The sequence below is a fragment of the Notamacropus eugenii genome, chromosome 7 (assembly GCF_028372415.1).
Source record: "Notamacropus eugenii isolate mMacEug1 chromosome 7, mMacEug1.pri_v2, whole genome shotgun sequence".
Taxonomy (NCBI): Eukaryota; Metazoa; Chordata; class Mammalia; order Diprotodontia; family Macropodidae; genus Notamacropus; species Notamacropus eugenii.
In genome coordinates this window covers 65,350,610-65,371,652 of record NC_092878.1, presented here as the reverse complement: position 1 = coordinate 65,371,652, position 21,043 = coordinate 65,350,610, and the positions used below count along the sequence as shown (strand labels likewise).

At 38.6% G+C, this 21,043-nt stretch overlaps 1 protein-coding gene and 1 pseudogene across 12 annotated transcripts in view; both read left to right on the top strand.

The window, feature by feature from the left end:
- CEP128 (centrosomal protein 128) overlaps positions 1–21,043 on the top strand; it is a 559,633-nt gene that overhangs the window by 293,296 nt on the left and 245,294 nt on the right. The gene's annotated exons all lie outside the window — the stretch shown is intronic.
- LOC140513506 (transforming protein RhoA pseudogene) lies at positions 6,160–6,919 on the top strand (annotated as a pseudogene).

The following is a 21,043-nucleotide window of genomic DNA, read 5'->3' as shown; positions in this document are numbered from 1 at the left end:
AAATGAATTGGATTTAAATGAGGCAGAGCTGTGCAAAGTCATCAGCCCCACTCCTCCAGAGTGATCAGCATCCAGTGGCAAGACACAGGTCAGGAGGACAAGAGATGGCCCAGGATTCAGTGGGAGACCTTGGCTTTTTTAATCTAAGGTCTTTCCTGGTCTTGGTTTGTCTGAGGCAATACCCATTCAGTAGTTAAAGGCTAGGTAAAAACTGAGGTAAAAGATGGCCTAGTTTGCTTTCACAAAAGAATCTGTCTGGGAGTGGAAGACTCTCAGAGTTTCTCTAGTTATCATATTATAGTACTGAAACTCATATATGGATGTTACCCTATCACATACATTAGACTTTAGTTCGTTTTTAAAAATTGTTATTTTCTCTTGATTAGGAAGAAAAAGGGCAGATAATAAAGCATTGATTCAATATAGCCATATGAACAATCTTCTAAGCAGATTCATTGGTTTTATGTAGACTTAGGGCTACATTTAATGTCATCCACAAAAACAGTAGAAAAACAAATCTTGAGAAAAAGAGGAAAAGAAATAGCCAGGTAGTTTCTATTGTTTGTAAGAGGAACTATTTTTTTCTCAGCTAACTCACCTTGTTCTACCAGGGAGAATGGATATGTATTATATTTGGTAGGCTATTGAGGTTTATTTAATGTGCCAGAGTGGGTAAGGTTTTGTTTCTCACCTGCAATTTAGTAACACTTTAAAGTAAATCATTTGGTAGTTAGATATTCAAATGCCCCACTGGCATAATCACCTTAGGACATGGAAATTGCTCTATGTAGAAGGTTTGTGAAATTTTGCATGCTGTCAGTTCTAGTTACTCCATATCATTTTGTGGAATTTAAAGAATTTGAGAATAAAATCCAATTAAAAAGTCAATAGAATATACATTGCTTACCAGACACCCCCAGACTGATATGCCACTTTATCAGGGGATTAATCATTTGGTCTCTTTGGTGGTGGTGGGGGGGGGAACACTTTAAAGTATAAGTGATTTTCTATACAACATACACCAATATGACCTGTAATGTTATATTATTTGTGGTACAGTTGGAAAACCACTGGATTTGTATTAAGAGCTATTGAGTCTGAATCCTAGCTCTGAAGACCTTGGGCAGGGGTGTAGCCAAGATGGTGGAGTAAAAGCAGGGACTTCCAGAACTCTCCTCCCAAACCCAGCCAAATACCTGTAAAAAAATGACTCTAAGCAAATTCTGTATCTGCAGAGCCCACAGAATGACTGAGTGAAGCATATATTCAGCCCAAGGCAGCCTATAAGGTCAGCGGGAAGCATCTATTATGAACTGGGAGTAGAGCACAGTCCAGCATGGGCCAAGCTGGTACAGATGGGACCTGAGTAGGCCTGGAGGGAGGACTGGCTCTCTGGCACCTGTGGTAGTTTCCAGACTTCATGACCCCAAAACACCAACAACAAATTGGAAGGTCAATTGAAAAAACTAATGGGACCTGTGTGAAAGAGTAGAGTAGTCCAACCCCAGGCCCAGGATTGGGGAGAGGGTGGAGGAGCCCGAGGCAGCCACAGAGCAGTAGGGGCAGCAGTAGGGGCTGTCTGGAGCTCTCGGTAGGCCCACAAACTGTGGGGGGATCAAGTAGCTGACAGTATACCCTGTGGCTCCACTGGAAGTAGAGAACTACCTTGACAAAGAGCTCAAAAGTCAAGTAAATGGCTGTGGGAATGAACAAAAACCAGAAAAACAATCAGACTATAGAATCTTACTTTGGTAACAAGGAAGACCAAAAATTACAAACAGAAGAAAACAAAGTCAAAGCTCCTACATCCAAAGCCTCCAAGAAAAATATGAATTGGTCTCAGGCCATGGAAGAGCTCAAAAAGGATTTTGAAAAATAAGAGAAGTAGAGGAAAAATTAGGAAGAGAAATGAGAGCAATGCAAGAAAATCATGAAAAATAAGTCAACTGCTTACCAAAGAGGAACCAAAAAATACTGAAGAAAATGACACCTAAAAAAATAGACTAGCCCAAATGTCAAAAGAAAAAGCCAATGAGGAGAAGAATACTTTAAAAAGCAGAATTGGCCAGATGGCGAAGGAGATCCAAAAACTCATGCAAGAAAATAATTCCTTAAAGATTAGAATGGAGCAGATGACAGCTAATGACTTTATGAAAAAACAAGAAATTATAAAACAAAACCAAAGGAATGAAAAAATATCAGTGTGAAATATCTCATTAGAAAAACAAGTGACCTGGAAAATAGATCTACAAGAGACAACTTAAAAATTATTGGACTACCTGATCAAAAAAAAAAAAAAGAGCCTAGAAATCATCTTTCAAGAAATTATCAAGGAAAACTGCCATGATGTTCTAGAACCAGAGGATAAATGGAAAGAATTCACCAATCACCTCCTGAAAGAGATCTCAAAAGGAAAACTCCTAGGAATATTGTAGCCAAATTCCAGAGCTCCCAGGTCAATAAGAAAATATTGCAAGCAGCCAGAACAATACGAGTATTGTGGAAACACAGTCAGGATAACACAAGATCTAGCAGCTTCTTCATTAAGGGATCACAGTGCTTGGAATAAGATATTCCAGAGGTCAGAGGAGCTAGGATTAAAACCAAGAATCACCTACACAGAAAAACTGAGTATAATACTTCAGGGGAAAAAATGGCTATTCAAAGAAACAGAGGACTTTTTTGATAAAAAGATCAGAGCTGAATAGAAAATTTGACTTTCAAACACAAAAATCAAGAGAAGCATGAAAAGGTAAACAGGAAAGAGAAATCATAAGAGATTTACTAAAGTTGAACTGTTAACATTCCTACATGGAAAGACAATATTTATAACTCTTAAGACTTTTCTCAGTATTAGGGTAGTTGGAGGAATTATATACATATAGACAGAGGGTACAGAGTGAGTTGAATGTGCAGGGATGATATCTAAAAAAGAAAATTAAGGGGTTAAAAGAATATATTTGGAAAAGAAGAAAGGGAGAAATAGAATGGGGTAAATTATCTCTCACATAAAAGAGACAGGAAAAATCTTTTTCAATGGAGGGAAAGAGGGGGGAGATGAGAGGGAAAGAGTGAACCTTACTCTCATCAGATTTGGTTTAAGGAGGGAATAACATGCACACTCAATTTGGTACGAAAAACTATCTTACACTACAGGAAAGGAGAAGGGAAGGGATTAAGGGAAGTGGCGTAGGGTGATGATAGAAGGGAGGGAAAATGTGAGTAGGGAGTAATTAGAAGTAAACACTTTTGAGGGGGACAGGGTCAAAAGAGAGAATAGAATAAATGGAGGACAGGAAAGGATGGAGGGAAATATAGTTAGTCTTTTACAACATGACTATTATGGAAGTGTTTTGCATGACTACACATTTGTAACCTGTATTGAATTGCTTGCCTTTTCAATGGGGATGGGTGGAGAGGGAGGAACAGAGAGAAGTTGGGACTCAGAGTTTTAAAAATGAATGTTAAAAGTTGTTTTTACATCCAGCTGGGAAGTAAGTCATACAGCCTGTGGGGTATAAAATCTATCTTGCCCTACAAGAAAATAGAGGGGAAGGGGATAAGAGAAAGGAGGGGTGTGATAGAAGGTGGGGCAGATTGGGGGAAAAGGTAATCAGAATGGATGCTATCTTGGGGTGGGCAGAAGGGAGAGATTGGGAGAAAATTTGGAACTCAAAATCTTATGGAAATGAATGTTGAAAACTAAAATTAATTTTAAAAATTTAGGGAAAAAAAAGAGCATGCTAGATCTTAGGTTCTTTAATCCTAAGAAAACTTTATGCACTGGAAAATTGATAATACTGTAGATTGATGATATTCTGATTTTAAAAACATTATTTTGAAAGTTAGTTAATATGTTAAAGATAAAGATATGTGCCATTTATTGTCATGATTATGAAAATTGCTATTAATTTATCATGAACATAAACATTTTTATAAATATCAATGGCTGAACTGTCTTTTCTTGAGTACTTTCAGAGTAAGAGGCTAGAATTTCTATATCTTGCAGTGTTAAAATATTTTTAGTTTCTTTCAGAGTAAGTGCTTAATGTTTATCAAATTATAGAGATAAATTAGTCCATTATGATATCCTTCTCTGCCCTCTAAATTTTTACAGATGAGAGAATTGAGGCCCAGGGAGGTGCAATGATATGACCAAATTCACTAAGTTGTCAGTCAGTTGCAGGACTGGGTCTAGATAGAACCTACATCTCCTCAGTACCAATTCATTGTTGCCTAAAACTCTGGCATTAACTCTGTTCTGTTATTTACTGCATCCTGTGAAATATGAGGGAATTATGGTGAACCATGGTAAATAGAGACAAGCCTCTCTTTCAGGATAATGACAAGGAAACCTTTTTTAAATGATGCCTCATACCCAATGCATTTCACATAAACAAACCTTGTCAGTTCAGTATGGTTGACATGACAGTTAGTCCTATAGGCTGGAATGATTTGAAGTTTCCTGGAAAAGATGGAATTTGGACTATTGCTTAAAAAATGATTAAGATTGTATAGATAGAGAGGAACAAGTTGAAAATGCTGCATATCTCTGCCTTTCCTATAGCTTGTGTATCACATGCAGATTCCCAGCAAGATCAAACAAAAGAAGTTTGAATTAATTGCACAATCATTATTCCTGAGCAGAGCATCTGACTTGTATCTCTCTGCCTGCCTAACTCAGAAGAAAGTCTTATTGTCTACTGTTACTTTCCTGTTTGTATTATAGCCTAGTGTAGTCCTTTGTGGCCTCTAGGGTCTTTGGTCCATATGTTAGAAACTGATATTCTAGAGAAAATCTTAAGCACCTATATTGCTATTTCCTTATATAAAGTGCTTTGTTGGTTGGTTGGTTGGTTGTTGTCCTTCATCTTTGAAGAAGACTAAAATGACATCACCATGATAAAGTGAAATTTCAGTGTATCTGACTGTGGCTGATCAGGTCAGTACAAGTTTGGAATGCTCACAGATTGGGCACAGATAGTACCTGTGAATATTTGGGGTAGGTACCCCAAATTTGTACATCCTACGTTTACTTTGTGCTGTCTCAATTCTGCTTTGCTCAAAGAGCACAGCACCCTTCCTGATATGGGCGTGCCATGCTGAGCGATCCTGTACCAGCGTCTCCCATGGTGCACAGTCAAATCCAGAGTTCTTGAGCGAGACTTTGTGAGTGTCCTTGTATCGCTTCTTCTGACCTCCATGTGATCGCCTGCCCCATGTGAGGTCTCCATAAAATAGTCTTTTTGGCAAGCGTATATTTTGCATTCAAACAATGTGACCAGCCCATTGGAGTTGCGCTCTCTGGAGCATAGTTTGAATGTTTGACAGTTCAACTCAAGCAAGCACTTCAGTGTCTGGTACCTTATCCTGCCAGGTGATCCTCAGAATCTTCCTAAGACAGTTCAAATGGAAGCAATTCAGTTTCCTGGATGGAGTTGGTAGACTTTCCGTGCATACAACAATGAGGTCAGCACAATGGCTTTGTAAACTTTCAGTTTGGTAGTCAGTAATACCTCTTCTCTCCCAAACTTTTCTTCAGAGCCTCCCAAACACTGAGCTAGCTCTGGCAGTGCATGCGTCAACCTCATTGTCAATGTGTACGTCCCTGGAAAGTACACTGCCAAGATAAGTGAACTTATCCACAACGTTCAAAACTTCTCCATTTGTTGTAACTGATGGTTCTGCTTTTGGATGGTGTGATGGTGGCTGATGGAGCACCTGTGTTTTCTTGTGTTAATTTTTAGACTAAAATTAGCACAGACGGCAGAGAATTGATCCGTGCTTTGTTGTTTCTCAGCTTCAGAGGCTGCACTGAGTGCACAATCATCTGTAAAGTGCTGTATAAATGCTAACAATAATCACAATTACTAATTGTGACGATAATTTCTTTGGGACCCACCCCTTACCACCAGTACTCATTCACTTGTTCAGTAAGAGTCAAAGATGTCTCCCATGGAAAATACTTGTCTGTCTGAGAAGTTCACAAGGGCACAAAAGCGAAAACAACCAAAATGGTTGGTAATGTTATCAGACTTATTAAGTCTTATGCAGAATTTAAGCTACTCCTATCTCAGAGAAGTTTTTCAAATATAATTTTAAAATATTTTAGAAGATACTGATTTTGGCCTGCGCACGCTCCCACTCCCCACCCGCCAGGCCAGCTGGTTTCTTGTGTAGAAACTGCCTGAGTCCCAGAAGGCACGGCTCTCGGAGCAGCTTGCATGTTGTGGACAGACTCGAGAACCACCTGAGCTATGGCCGCCATCTGAAAAAAGTTGGTTATAGTTGGTGATGATGCAGGTGGGAAGACATGCTTGCTGATTGTATTTGGCAAAGACCAATTCCCTGAGGTTTATGTGCCCGCAGTGCTTGAGAATTATGTAGCTGCTATTGAAGTGGATGGAAAACAGGTGGGGCTGGCTTTGTGGGACACAGCTGGTCAAGATTATGATCGCTTTAGACCTCTTTCCTGCCCAGATACCCATGTTAGACTTATGTGTTTTTCCAGCGATAGCCCTGATAGTTTAGAAAACATCCCAGAGAAGTGAACCCCGGAGGTGAAGCATTTCTGTCCCAATGTGCCCATTATCCTGGTTGGGAACAAAAAGTATCTTGGAAATGATAAGCTCACAAGATGAGAGCTGGCCAAGATGAAGCCAGTAAAACCTGAAGAAGGCGGAGATATGGCCAATTGAATTGGTCCATTTGGTTATATGGAGTGTTCAGCAAAGACCAAAGACGGTGTGAGGGAGGTTTTTGAAATGGCCACAAGAGTGGCTTTGCAAGCCAGACGTGGAAAGAAGAAATCCGGGGGCCTTGTCTTGTGAACACAGTGGAAAGCCCACGCCCTCGCTGGGTTAATTTTTGAAGTGCTGTTTATTAATCTTAGTGAATGATTACTGGCCTTTTTCATTTATCTATAATTTACTTTAAGAGATTTCCAAACAGAAATCATCTTGTTACCAGTATTTAGAAGCCAACCATGATTGTTTAATGACAGTCTGTGTCCAACACATCTGTGCACACCAGGGTCCCTCTGACATTATTCTTAATAACCTTCTTCATTCTCCCAACCAGCACATCTGGCACTAATTCAAGGGAATTCTTCACTTCTTGCTTCTTTTTAGAAAGAGAAAAGGTAATACTTTTGTGAATTGGGCTTTAGCTACTTTTATACCTAACATGTCCTGTTGCTGTCACCTTCAGGGCCCTCTGGGGAATAAATACAAAGTCACTTCAGAGCAGGACCTCTTATAAGGCTTTCATTGGTATAGCTCTGGGGTATTATTCAATTATTTGAAAATGGTACCCAGGCAGAGACGGGAAGTGCCCATACAGCTGTGGCAAAGCTACAGTTCTGCGGTTTCATGTTAGTTACCTTAGAGTTACTGTGTAATTAGTGCCACTTAATATATGTTACCAAAAAATAAATATATCTACCCCAGCTTAGATGTAGTATTTTTTGTGTTATTGGATTTCCTAATACAGATGTTTGTTATCTCTAAAAAAAAAAAAAAAAAAAGAAGATACTGATTTTGAGGTATTTGGACTTGTATTTATTGACATAGAAAATAAGATGGTTAAACTAATAAAAACAGGAAACTTGATTTTTCTCAACTCTTGATTTCTAGTTGTTATTCTTGATACTGTTGGGTCAGTATTTAAATGGGAAAGGGAATTGAATGAATTCCTAATATCTGACAAAACTTTATATTCTTTGAATAACTGTGGATTTTCTAGCCATATTTTATTTGGCTAAACTTGGCTAAAAGTTCTGAGCAACTTAAAACCTATCTTGGTCCTATAAGGCATAAAAGCATTAGTTACTCTACATAATTCTATGAACACTTACACAATATGTGTGGAAAATACTGTATTGGTAAAATTATCCCAAGGTAAAATAAAATAAAAGCCTGCATTTGTATTTCCCTCATGCTTTTAAACCAGATTAGAATTTTTAAAATCCTAAAAATTCTACAACCTGAAATGTAGGGATCAAATTTCTTTCTGATTTCTTGGAAGCTGGGTAGTATATGTGTTCATGTCTCTTTTGGTATATTGGTCCTCATTCAGTCCATCAGTGCTCTCTAAACTCCTTAATAAAATTAAGTAAAGCAACAAAACGTGTAAAATGTATTTTCCTTTTATTAAAACATTTTAAAATTTCATGGCTTGAATTTTGGGCATTCAATTGATACTGTAATCTAAATACAAGTATATTATTAAAATAATCCTGTTTTCCATTAATTATTTTCCTTGAGTATCTTGCTTTGTTTTGTTTTTTTTTTTTGTTTATTTAACTTTTAACATTTATTTTCACAAAATTTTGGGTTACAAATTTTCTCCCCTTTTATCCCCTCCCCCCCCAACCCCAAGCATTCTAATTGCCCCTGTGACCTATCTGCTCTCTCTTCTATCCTCCCTCTCTGCCCTTGTCTCCGTCTTCTCTTTTGTCCTGTAGGGCCAGATAGCTTTCTTTACCCCTTAACCTGTATTTCTTATTTCCTAGTGGTAAGAACATTACAGCTGATCCTAACACTTTGAGTTCCAACTTCTTTAGCTCCCTCCCTCTCCACCCCTTCCCTTTGGAAGACAAGCAATTCAATATAGGCCAAATCTGTGTAGTTTTGCAAATGATTTCCATACTAGTTGTGTTGTATAGGACTAACTATATTTCCCTCCATCCTATCCTGTCCCCCATTACTTCTATTCTCTTATGATCCTTTGGCTCTCCATGAGTGTCGACCTCGGATTGCATTCTCCTCCCCATGCCCTCCCCTCTATCCTGCCCCCCACCCTGCTTGTGCCCTTATCCCCCACTCTCCTGTACTGTGAGATAGGTTTTCCTATCAAAATGAGTGTGCATTATATTCTTTCCTTTAGTGGAATGTGATGAGAGTAGACCTCATGTTTTTCTCTCACCTCCCCTCTTTATCCCTCCACTAATAAGTCTTTTTCTTGCCTCTTTTATGAGAGATAATTTGCCCCATTCAATTTCTCCCTTTCTCCTCCCAATATTTCTCTCTCACTGCTTGATTTCATTTTTTTTTTTAAGATATGATCCCATCCTCTTCAATTCACTCTGTGCACTCTGTCTCTATGTATGTGTGCGTGTGTGCATGTGTGTGTGTGGACTCCCACCCAGTACCCAGATACTGAAATGTTTCAAGAGTTACAAATATTGTCTTTCCATGTAGGAATGTAAACAGTTCAACTTTAGTAAGTCCCTTATGACTTCTCTTTGCTGTTCACCTTTTCATGGTTCTCTTCATTCTTGTGTTTGAAAGTCAAATTTTCTTTTCAGCTCTGGTCTTTTCATCAAGAAAATTTGAAAATCCTCTATTTCATTGAAAGACCATTTTTTCTCCTGAAGTATTATACTCAGTTTTGCTGGGTAGGTGATTCTTGGTTTTAGTCCTAGTTCCTTTGACTTCTGGAATATCCTATTCCATTCCCTTCGATCCCTTAATGTAGAGGGAGCTAGATCTTGTGTTATCCTGATTGTATTTCCACAATACTTGAATTGTTTCTTTCTAGCTGCTTGCAATATTTTCTCTTTCACCTGGGAATTCTGGAATTTGGCCACAATGCTCCTAGGAGTTTCTCTTTTTGGATCTCTTTCAGGCGGTGTTCTGTGGATTCCTTGAATATTTATTTTGCCCTCTGGTTCTAGAATCTCAGGGCTGTTTTCCTTGATAATTTCATGGAAGATGATGTCTAGGCTCTTCTTTTGATCATGGTTTTCAGGTAGTCCCAGAATTTTTACATTGTCTCTCCTGAATCTATTTTCCAGGTCAGTTGTTTTTCCAATGAGATATTTCACATTATCTTCCATTTTTCCAATCTTCTTGCTATGTTCTGTGATATCTGTCTTTCTCACAAAGTCCTTAGCCTCCATCTGTGCCATTCCAGTTTTGAAAGATCTATTTTCTTCAGTGAGCTTTTGAATCTCCTTTTCCATTTGGCTAATTCTGCTTTTGAAAGCATTCTTCTCCTCATTGGCTTTTTGAACCTCTTTTGCCAATTGAGTTAGGCTAGTTTTCAAGGTGTTAATTTCTTCAACATTTTTTTGGTTCTCCTTTAGCAGGGAGCTGATCTGCTTTTCATGCTTCTCTTTCATCCCTCTCATTTCTCTTCCCAGTTTTTCCTCCATCTCTCTAACTTGATTTTCAAAATTCTTTTTGAGCTCTTCCATGGCCTGAGCCCATTGGGTGGGCTGGGACACAGAATCCTTGATTTCTGTGTCTTTGCCTGATGGTAAGCATTGTTCTTCCTCATCAGAAAGGAAGGGAGGAAATGTCTGTTCTCCAAGAAAGTAGCCTTCAATAGTTTTATTTCTTTTCCCTTTTCTGGGCATTCTCCCCAGCCAGTGACTTGACCTCTGCATATTCTCCTCACACCCACCTTGCCTCCTGGTCCTCCCAGTCAGTGTTTGGGGACTGAGATTCAAATGCTGCTTCCAGCCTTAGGGCTTTTGGTGGGGGCAGGGCTGCTATTCAGTGTGAGAATTAAGTTCAGGTGGTCAGGTCGGGGCAGGGCTGCCTCTCAGGCTCAGTTCCCTCAGGGGGTTTATGTACAGACCTTCCACAATGGATCCAGGCTCCCGCCCACTTGGGGAGCCCCTGTCTGCAGCCGCCTCTCAGCTTCTATCTCCCGGGGGAGCCCGAGCCATGGGGGCACCCCACTCCCCTCTCGACCCACCAAAGAGACTCTCTCACTGACCCCCGTCACCTGTGGGTGGAGGGGCTTGTGCCACCGCTGGAGATCCCGTCCCTGAAGCCTGCTCGGATCTGTACCTCTCAGAGCTGCGGCCGCCGCAGGTCTGGGCTAGGCTCCGCGTCTGCAGCGCGACGGACCTTTTGTGAGAGGTTTGCAGGTCCCTCTGTGGGTGGAGGGACCCGCGTGGCCGCTGGAGATCCCATCCCCGTAGCCCGCTCGGATCTTTTCCTCACGGTGTCGCGGCCGCTGCAGTGCTGCCCTCTGCTCCCAGTCCCGGCGCCCAGTCCGCAGTGTGAAGGACCCCCCGCGAGAGGTTTGCAGGTCTCTCTGGAACAGAAATCTCCCTCGCTCCAATATTCCGTGGCCTCTGGGTGCAGAATTCACCGTGAGTTGGTCCCCTCTAGCCATTCTGTGGGTTGTGGGTTCGGAGCTATGTGTATGTGCGTCTTTCTACTCCGCCATCTTGGCTCCGCCCCCCCAGTATCTTGCTTTGTTAAAACAAAAAGCTGCCATGTCTACAACATGGGAGCATTGTACTTTAAGCGTAAAAATTAATTTGACAAGTTTTTCTAAGTCTAATTTTACGAGCAATAGGTTCACAGAGAAGAAAAAGCATGTCATTTAAAAAAACAACAAACTAGTCTTTGATAATTCAGAAGGCGTATTTCAGGACATTGGTTTGAGAATAGCTGCTGGATAAAAATTAAATTAGAATGCCCATTACCTAGTGTTTAGTGCCATGGCCTACTTTATTGTGTAACAAAAACAAAGATCTAATTCATCAATAAGATGCTTTTATGGTATAGCTGAAGAAAAGTCATTGCAAAGCATGGTACCTCTGTAGAAGTCAACATAATTAGTAAAGGCCCTTATAGTTTCACTTCAGGAAACTTCTAGCTTTGTGAAATTCAGCTGACATCATTCATGAAATTGGTCCATGACATAAGATTATTCAACCTAAATTAAAAGATTCTACTTTTATGGAACAGGGGGAATGGGGTGGAGTTAAGCCTCACACCTATCCAGAAGCCCAGGATCTATTGAAAAGCTTTTCTTTTCAGCCTAAAAGAATGTATGAGATTACAATATTGTACACAAGGTAAATTTTAGTATGGTGGATTTTAGTGTGTGTAAAGTGACTTTTTATTATTTCTGAGAGTTCAGTTTCCCGGGATCCATAGCCATAACATTATCTTGTTCCCAGGTACTAGGTATGAGTTCCCACATCATGGTTCAGAACATCTCCACCACGCTTGCCCAGCATTATATAATGATAAAAAATATGAATATCTACTGCGGCTGTGCAGTGAGATACAGGGATGGGAAGATGTAAGTTTGTGCGGCTATTGCTGGCAGTATGCCGTCTTTGTCTTTTGCGCTATAAGACAGGTGGTCATTGTCAGTGAATCAGGAACGTTAGGGTTGAATGCACAGATGCTGTGCATGCTTTGATCAGCTCCCATCAAGTCTTGGGTCGAGGCAGATCTGTGTTTGCCTCAGCTGGCCATTGAAGCTTGAGGGGATTTAGGGGAAGCACAAGTTGTACCTGTCTCAATTGACCCCATAGAGATGTAGGAGTAGTTGCCCCCCCTTCTTGCTGGCCCCTACAGCAAGGGTGGTTAAGAAATGCTGTAGGACTTTGTGTTCCCCTTATCAACAATCCTCATCTAGTTCAGAAAACTGAACTAGAATCAAGTGAGGTTATTAAGCCTTCTTAGTGGCTTTCCTGTGTGACCAAATCAAGAGTGAACCTGTGCTAGCAACCATCCTGTGTGCTGTGTTTATCTGTCTTACAAATAAGTAAAAGAATTTATTTCTATGTCACTCCAACATAATATTGTCTCTAAAAAGCCTCTTTCCAATCCTAATCTTTGTTCAGTGCTATTATTTCTACCTCCTAAACCTGTACTTAAGCATAATAAAACATAAGTTTTTGCCTCTATGATATCTGTGTTGTGGTAGATTTATTTTGGCATCAGTAATCTACCACCTGCAAAGAGGAGATATATCTCCCATAGCAGAGCCGTAGGCCTGGAATCTGGAAGACTGGCCTCAGACGCTTATCAGCTGTGTGACCTTGGGTAAATCACTTACTCTATTTGCCTCAGTGTCTTCATCTGAAAATGGGGATAATAATGGCACCTACCTGCCATTGTGTGTGAAGACCAAATAGGGTAATAATTGTAAAGTTCTTAGCACAGTGCCTGGCACGTAATAAGTGGCCTTGTAAATCTTATTCCTTATTATTATTGCTTCCTTCAGATGCCTCCCTTGAGTTGTAACTCTTCTCCACTATCTTCCCTCTGTCTCAAACACTAGCCAAACTGTCCCACACCAATACTACTACCTGATGCCCCATGGCTAACCATTTGATTCAGTATCTCTTCATCATTAGTGAGTCACAGAGGTTTCCGTATCCCATTTTCCTGACTTTCACAGCTGAGAAAACTACCTTTGGCAGTTTTTCCTGTGTGCATAAATACACAGTAAGTCACCTACTCCTGTTTACCTCAATTTCCTCATCCGCAAAATGAGAAGGAAAAGGCAAACCATTCCAGTATCTGGAAGATTTGGACTGCACTGAAAGGACTGAACCACAACAAAAGAAATACATAGTCCTGCCCTTAAAGAACTTAAATTCTATTTGTAAGGTATACGCGTACACAGATAAGCAAAACTATTACTTATCCCTCCATATCCCCTAATTAAATCTACTTTCCTTCTAGTATTATGGCCATGATCTTTGAATCTCCCCTACTTTTGCATAATCTCCTTAATCAGATTATCACATATCTCACTTAAGTATGAGTGCCTCCTAGGGTTCTTTTTGGGTCTTTTTTTCTTTTTCTCTACATTCTCTTGGTAATTTGCGTTCTCAGGAGTTGCTTATCTCTATACAGATAATTCTAAAAATCTATATATCCAGTCTGATTTATGTCTAACATCAGTCCTGATCACAAGCACTGTTAGATTTTTCTACTAAAATGACCTATCAGTACTTACAACTCAACATTTCTACAACAGAACTCATTGTCTCCATTTCCCCTGCACCTCTTATGCATACAGAACAAACCTTCCTCTCTTCCCAACATTCTTATTTATCCTGGGGTACCATCATTTTCCCAGTCACCCAGACTGTTTTAAATATGAGTCATATTTGATTATTTGGCTCCCCTTTCCTTCACCTCTAATCAGCTGTGAAGTCCTGCCTATTTTACCTTCGTGCAATCTTTCACATATGTTCCTTTTTGTTTCTGCTTATTGTCTTACTTCAGGAATAGGGTCACAAATTTAGAACTGCAGCACCTCAGAGGTCATCTGTTTCCACTCTGTCCTTTATAGGTTAAGAAATTTAGGTCCACACTGCTTCAATGATTTCTCTAAGGTCATATCTTATCATCTTTTGACTAGACTATTTTAATACTATTTAGTCTGTTAGCTTTTCTCTACGTGTCCTCTCAAATTCATCTTCCACACAGCTCCTTCTTGTTCATTCATTTCAGTTGTGTCCTAATCACCATGACCCCATTTGAGGTTTTCTTGGCAAAGATAACGGGAGTGGTTTGCTATTTCATTCTCCAGCTCATTTTACAGGTGAGGAAACTGAGGCAAACAGGGTTAAGTGACTTGCCTAGGATCATATAGCTAGTAAGTGTCTGAGGCCCTGATTTGAACTTGGGGTTTCCTCAAGGAATATTCTCTCCACTGCTCACTAGCTTCCCCTTCAAACATTTCAGTACCTGTTAGACCCTTACTAAAAAATCTGTACTGCTACTGAGATAAAAGAGATTCATCTACCTAGCATTTAAGGACACCCATAGACTGGTTCTAATCTATCTTTCCTCTTTTGTTTGACGTTAGAGCCTACAGTCATATGTCTAGAAATGAAGGGACTTTATAGGTCATTGAGGCCGGCCCAGTGAGGTTGTGACTGGCTCAAAAGGTCACACAGTTGGTGGTAGAATATCCTGTGTGCCTCCTTCATTCTAGTAAGACTAAACTTCTAGTTCTTCCCCACAGTTTCTGTTCCATTTTCCCACTTCTCAATTGATGCTATTTTTATTTAAAATGAAAAAAAAATTGATCAATTTTTTGTCTAGTTTAATGCTTCCATTTGTTGTCAAATGCTACTCCAAAGGAGTGATTTTTTTTTTTCCTAGTAAATCAGTGGGAGGCTCAAAGAGAGAGTCTACACACAAAACTTACCCAACTAAATGAGATTTATTGAAAGGTGCTCTTAACAACCAACTATGACCATAAGGAGAATTGGAGACAGTGGTGCTGTGAATTTTTTAAGCATATATATATATACAGTTTGGGAGTGGGGGGGGGTCACTAAGATAAGTTTCCAGCTTTTTCCTGTTGTACAGGAATAACTCTTTTATCACATGTGCTGATTAGTTTTGATTTTTTTTTTCCTTCTTGGCTCCTCTTTGGCTGTGGTTACCTCTAGTTAAGGCATAGGATCATAAATCTTGAGCTGAAAAGCACCTCAGAGATCATCTATTCCCTTTCCTCCTTTTACCAATAGAAAATTGGGGGCAGCTAGGTGGTGCAGTGGATAACGCACCAGTGCAGGAGTCAGGAGGACCTGAGTTCAAATCTCACCTCAGACACTTGATACTCACTAGCTGTGGGACCTTGGGCAAGTCACTTAACGCCAGTTGCCTCATCCTGGGTCATCTCCAGTCATCCTGATGAATATCTGGTCACGGGATTCAGATGTCTCTGGAGGAGAAATGAGGCTGGTGACCTGCACAGCCAGCCCTCCCTCACTCATAACAAAGTCAAGTGCACGTCATGTCATTATTTCTCTGATGGCATGGTCTTCTACGGCAACGAAGGACAAACACACCCACAGTAGAAAATTGAGCACTAGGGGTTTTATAGGACTTCTTCAAAGTCACATCTAATCGTCTTTTGACCAGGTTATTAGCCCTAACAGGTCTGTATGCGTCTTCCTTGATTCATCCTCCCCGTAGGGAGCCAAAGTGTAATGTTACTTCCTCTTCTAGATCTATGCTTTGAGAATTTGCAGTGTTATAATTATTTGACAAGGTAAGGGAAGAAGAAATAGAAAAGAAAAGAGAGTCTCACTCCTCAATCCTGACTTTGTTTTCATAGAAAGTCCCTTGACTCCAGGGGCCTGGATGGGGACTCTGAGAAATTTTTCCCTAAGGAATATGGTCATGGACTCATACAAAGGACAACTGTGCCCAAGTTTGTTCATGACCTGATTTTCTATTTTAATTCAGCTCTCCCTAAACCAGTCTCTAGACTCTAAAGCTTGCTGTAGGTGTGGTTGACATGTAAATCATCACTCAAGGCTTTTTTTTTTTTTACTGTTTCATATATATATCTTGCACCTGTGAGATAGGCCAGTAGTCATTTATCAGTAAGGCTAGAGCAGATCCTAATACAGCAGTCTCTAAGCTTTTGCATAAGCCATTGCATGCCTGGAATACATTGTCATTTTTGCATTTCACAGTTCTGATCTCTCTTCAAGGTTTCATCAGCTCAGGTTTAAGTTAATTCATAAACCTTTCTTGATCCCCCCACTTAACTATTGGTGCTTTCTGTTTCCTCAAATTACCTTGTATTTACTTGTGTGGTTACATACAGTATCTTGACATCCTATGCTTCCCTTCTCCTAGCTATCCTCCAATAGATTGTAATGACCTAGGGAACAGGAACCGCTTCATCATGTCTTATCAGAGCCTTGCACAGTGCTTTACGTTTGATAGGTGCTTTGCTAGTTGAATCAAGTTTTAAGATTTTATGAATTAAGTTAGTTTTTTATTGGCTAACCTGAGAACCTTCTTCCATATATGTTTCTAGGGAAAAGTATGTTTCAGATTTCAAAGAACTGATTGAGAAATCAGTGTTTAGAATAAAGTCTGCTTGCAAGTTAGGGATTGTCTGTATACTATTTTTAATCCTTTCTTCTGAATATGTTTGTGTTTGTATATGTACATACACATAAGTATATGTGTGTATGTCAAGAATGTATTTGTATATATGTGGATGTACATGTGTGTATGTAGACAGGAGATCTCCAGTTCCTCTAATTCCTGCTTTGTAAACACATTAAAACACTTCCAAAGGTTAGAAATTATGAAACTTGTTTTATGTTTAATGATCAAAAAGAAATTTCATAGGGCAAAACTAGATTTCCATTGAGCTTTCCAAGACTACTTTAGGTCTTGTTAAATGATAATATCATTTTAAAAAATATATAAAGCTCTAATGTCAGTAATGGTTCCTCTGGAACAGAACATGACCATTTGCTATTCATTTTATGATATTTTCAGGAAAATACTGCCACACAGATGTAATATAGAGGTGTGGTATGTTCCCTCTGATGCTGCTAAGTGATAACTATTAGTGCTCTTTATGATATAACAAGAAGAATAGTGGTGGCATAAAGGCAAATTGATCATTTTGGATAGTTATGGAGGACTTGAAAATGAAATGGAGGAAATTATTAATCAGATTCTTTTGAGAAAAGAAAGGACAACCAATATGACAAGGGGCCATATGTATATTGTTCTAACATTTTTATGGCATTTGGAAAATATTTGAAAAATCTGTGTTTTTACAGTAGTTGCTGTTGGTAAGAGTTTTGCAAAGTAACATAGTTGATACATAGAAAAATTATTTTGTTCAAAATCAAAGCTTTGAGACCTAGTGACTTGCCGGATTTCTACCCTATTGCTTAGGTTCCTACTTCTCTGCTAAAATTTGTTCTTGTGTTTGAGGTGACTTCAGGTGTTCACTTCCAACTCTCTGCTTCAGAAAATCCCATAGGAATGTTGGGGAATTTCACTATAAGAGAGTGGTACAGGTTATGCTGTATACTTTAGAAACTGAGCTTGAGCTTACTGAAACAGTGTCATGGATGCGGCCACATTCTTATTCTTAGAATCATAGGTTCTTAGTGCTGAAGCACTAAAAATCTAACTCTAGCAATTGCCTGTTTTTTGTGCAACCATGAGCGAGGAATGGCTTTTATGTTTTAAAATACAGTACAAATTTATTTTTAGATATAAAAGCCATTTTTAGATTGTAGGCTGTATAAAAATAAGGAGCTCCTTGGATCTGTCTTGTGGAGTTCTCTAACCCCTATCAGAGTAAAACCCAGATTTCCTGATTTTCTAGCTCTTTCCTCACAACACTGTGTTTGGCTTACTTCATATTCTACCTTTCCCATTGATGACAACATGTTTTAAAATGGGGAAGAAGTATAGAATCTACCACCTATATTTTATCTAAAAAATGTACCACCAAATGTTTTTTTTTTTCCAAACCACATTAGAAATCAGACTTTATCATTTGAAAAATTTTGTGGTCATCAAGTGGTATATTATTTAGGAAGGAGAACCAAACTAAAAATTAAAAAGAAACATTAAAATAGTGCTTAATATCATTTTTCCAGACTGTAAGCTTCATGAGAGCAAGGAATACAGTTTATTCAACTTTGCATCTTCCCTAGCACAGTACTCTTTATATGGTACAAGCTTTTAAAAAGTCCTTTGGATGTTTGAAAACATTAGTATTCTGGAAAGATGCTAGTCTTTTCTGCCTCTATTAGAATGCCATTGTCATTTTGTACTTTTAAATTACTTAAATGTATTTACCTTTCTAGGTTTTTATTGACTCTAGTATTTGTACAGCAATGTTTGTACTCAATTTTGATCCTTTAATCCACAATTCTTAAGTTATCCTCTCTTACATTAAAGGTCCAACAATGTGACACTTAGTTTTGAAGGTTAAATTATTATTTTAAGTCATTATTTTTTACCTTGTAGAATATCACATTCCAAGATTGTCTTTTGATTCTTTTTAACTGTTGCTAAATCTTTTGTGATATTGACTTTAGCTTTTGGTACTTGAACTGAAAGCTCTGAATTTTGACTCTTGCATTTCTGAATGTTTTCTGTTTGAGGTTTCTTTTGGAAGGTGGTCAGTCAATTCTTTTTTTCACATTGCCCTCTAGTTCTAACCTGGGAATCTTTGCTTTTAGAATTTCTTGAAAAGTGATGTCCAAGTTTCTTATTTGGTTATGATTTCTCAGGTTATGGTTTTATTTATTTCTCATCAATGTGTTTTCCAAGTCATTTTTTTTTCTTCTTTTCAGTCTTGCAATTCTCTTTTTTATATTTCCTATTATTTTATGGAGTCATTGAGTATAGAAGCTTGCTCCATTCTGTTTTTCAGGGAATCAACTGTTGTTATGTTTTCCAATATCTTTCCTAAACAATATATTGATTTTCCTTTAAGTTTTTTCTTCTTAAACTCTCATTTCATTAATATTTTCTTTTTGTTTTATTTCTTCTGCCTACTCTTGTTATTCTTGTGATGAAATCATTTTTTTTCCTCACAAACTTTGCTTGTTGTGGGGTTTCTCTCATCTTCTTGGTTTACCTTTTGGGCTTCTTTTAACCTACAGCATATCTTCATTGTGTTTGATATTTATTTTCAGCATCGGTGGTTAAATTGAGACTTTGTTCTGGGAATGTTCCCATCTAGCACTCTTGAAACATAGGTAGACCTTTTTTCGTCCTGCCCCCTCTGTTGTCTAGATGCTATTTCTTTTTAAGATCCCCAGTTAGGAAGTGGTTCAGTCCCCCTTTGTGGTACTGATATGTCCCAGTGGGATGTTAGAGATCATTCTTGAATAAGGCCTGTTACTGAGTACTCTGGCACTAGGTTAAATTGACTCTGTTTCTTTCTCTGACTCCTAATATACCAAGGAGAACACATGTAGGTCTTCATCACCTTGTGCTATTACCTATAGAGGTTGCTTCTGTCCCCAGTTTCTATTCTGACACATTGGATCGGGAATCTGGCTTCAAGTCCCTAGTTATTAGAGCTCACACTAATTGTCTTGTTTTAGAATACTGGTTGATTTTAAGTCTGTTTTTATGAGCTCATGTTGGTTCTACTCTCAAAGCTCCTCTTCTCATCTTGACTAGCTTATATGTTTACATGAATTCTTGCTCATTTCTATGACAGGGCTCTTTTATGCATCTTATTCTGTCTTATTGTATATCTCTTGCAGGACTGAGAAGATTAATTTTATTTCTTTTCAGTTTTCTTTATTAAAAATCTCTCCAGGATCATTTTGTGTTAATTTTCCTGGGATTTGTGTGGAGATTCATCATTCAAGACTTTTCATGTTGTCATCTTAAACTGAAGTCTCATGAAGTCTATCTCATTGGTCTGGTTTTGTTCTCCCTTATTTTTAAGAGAAGAAAGAAGAAGGGAAGGAAAAGGAATAATGTATTAGGTATTAAATGAGAAATAGGATGAACTTATGATTTTACTTAAATGGGATTTATCTACAACAGCGTAAACAAAAATCTACTGATTTCATTCTTATTTGAACTGAAATTGAAAGCAGGGTTGAACTTACATACATATGGGTGCATATACATAAAGTTTGTAGAAATAAGCTCAAAAGGAAAACAAAAAGGGACAGGGAATGAGTAAAGGGAAATTATTAGAATGAGAAAAATGGGTAGTCCTCATAGTCAATAAAAGGAAAAAAAAAGCAGTATGATGGATAATCTCAAAAATGATGGAATGATACCTGTTTGAATCCAAGGCGAACCATTTAACATCACAGTAATGCAAGTCTGTGTGCTAACCACTGATGTCAAAGAGGTCAAAGTTGAACAGTCCTATGAAAACATCTTAGAGAAATAATCCCAAAAATGATGTCACATTCATCATAGGGGATTGGAATGCTAAAGTAAGAAATTAAAAGACAATTGAAATAACAGACAAAGTGGCCTTGGAGTACAAAACAAAGCATGGTAGAAACTAGTAGAGTTTTGTCAAGATAACTTGCTGATCATAGCAAATACTTTTTTCAACAATCCTCAAAGCAATTCTACTCATGGACATCATCAGATGGTCAATATTGAAACCAGTATAATCAATATGACAATATTAATTATATGCCTTTCAGCCAAAGGTGGAGAAGCTCTATAGAGTCAGTTAAAACCAGACCTGGAGCTGACTGTGGTTCAGGTCATGAGCTTCTTATTGCAAAATTCAGACTTAAATTGAAGAAAGTAGGGAAAAAGCAGATCATATAGGTATGCCCTAAATAACCTCCCTTATGAATATGAAGGAGAAATAATGAGTAGGTTTAAGGGATTTGTTCTAGTAGATAGAGGGATTGAAGAATTATGATCAAAGGTTTGCAATACTGTACAGGAGCCAACAACAAAAAACAGGAGGAAACAACAAAAAACTGTCCAAATAAATAGAAGCGCAAGAGAGCAAAATGGCTACTTGATGAGCTTTACAAATA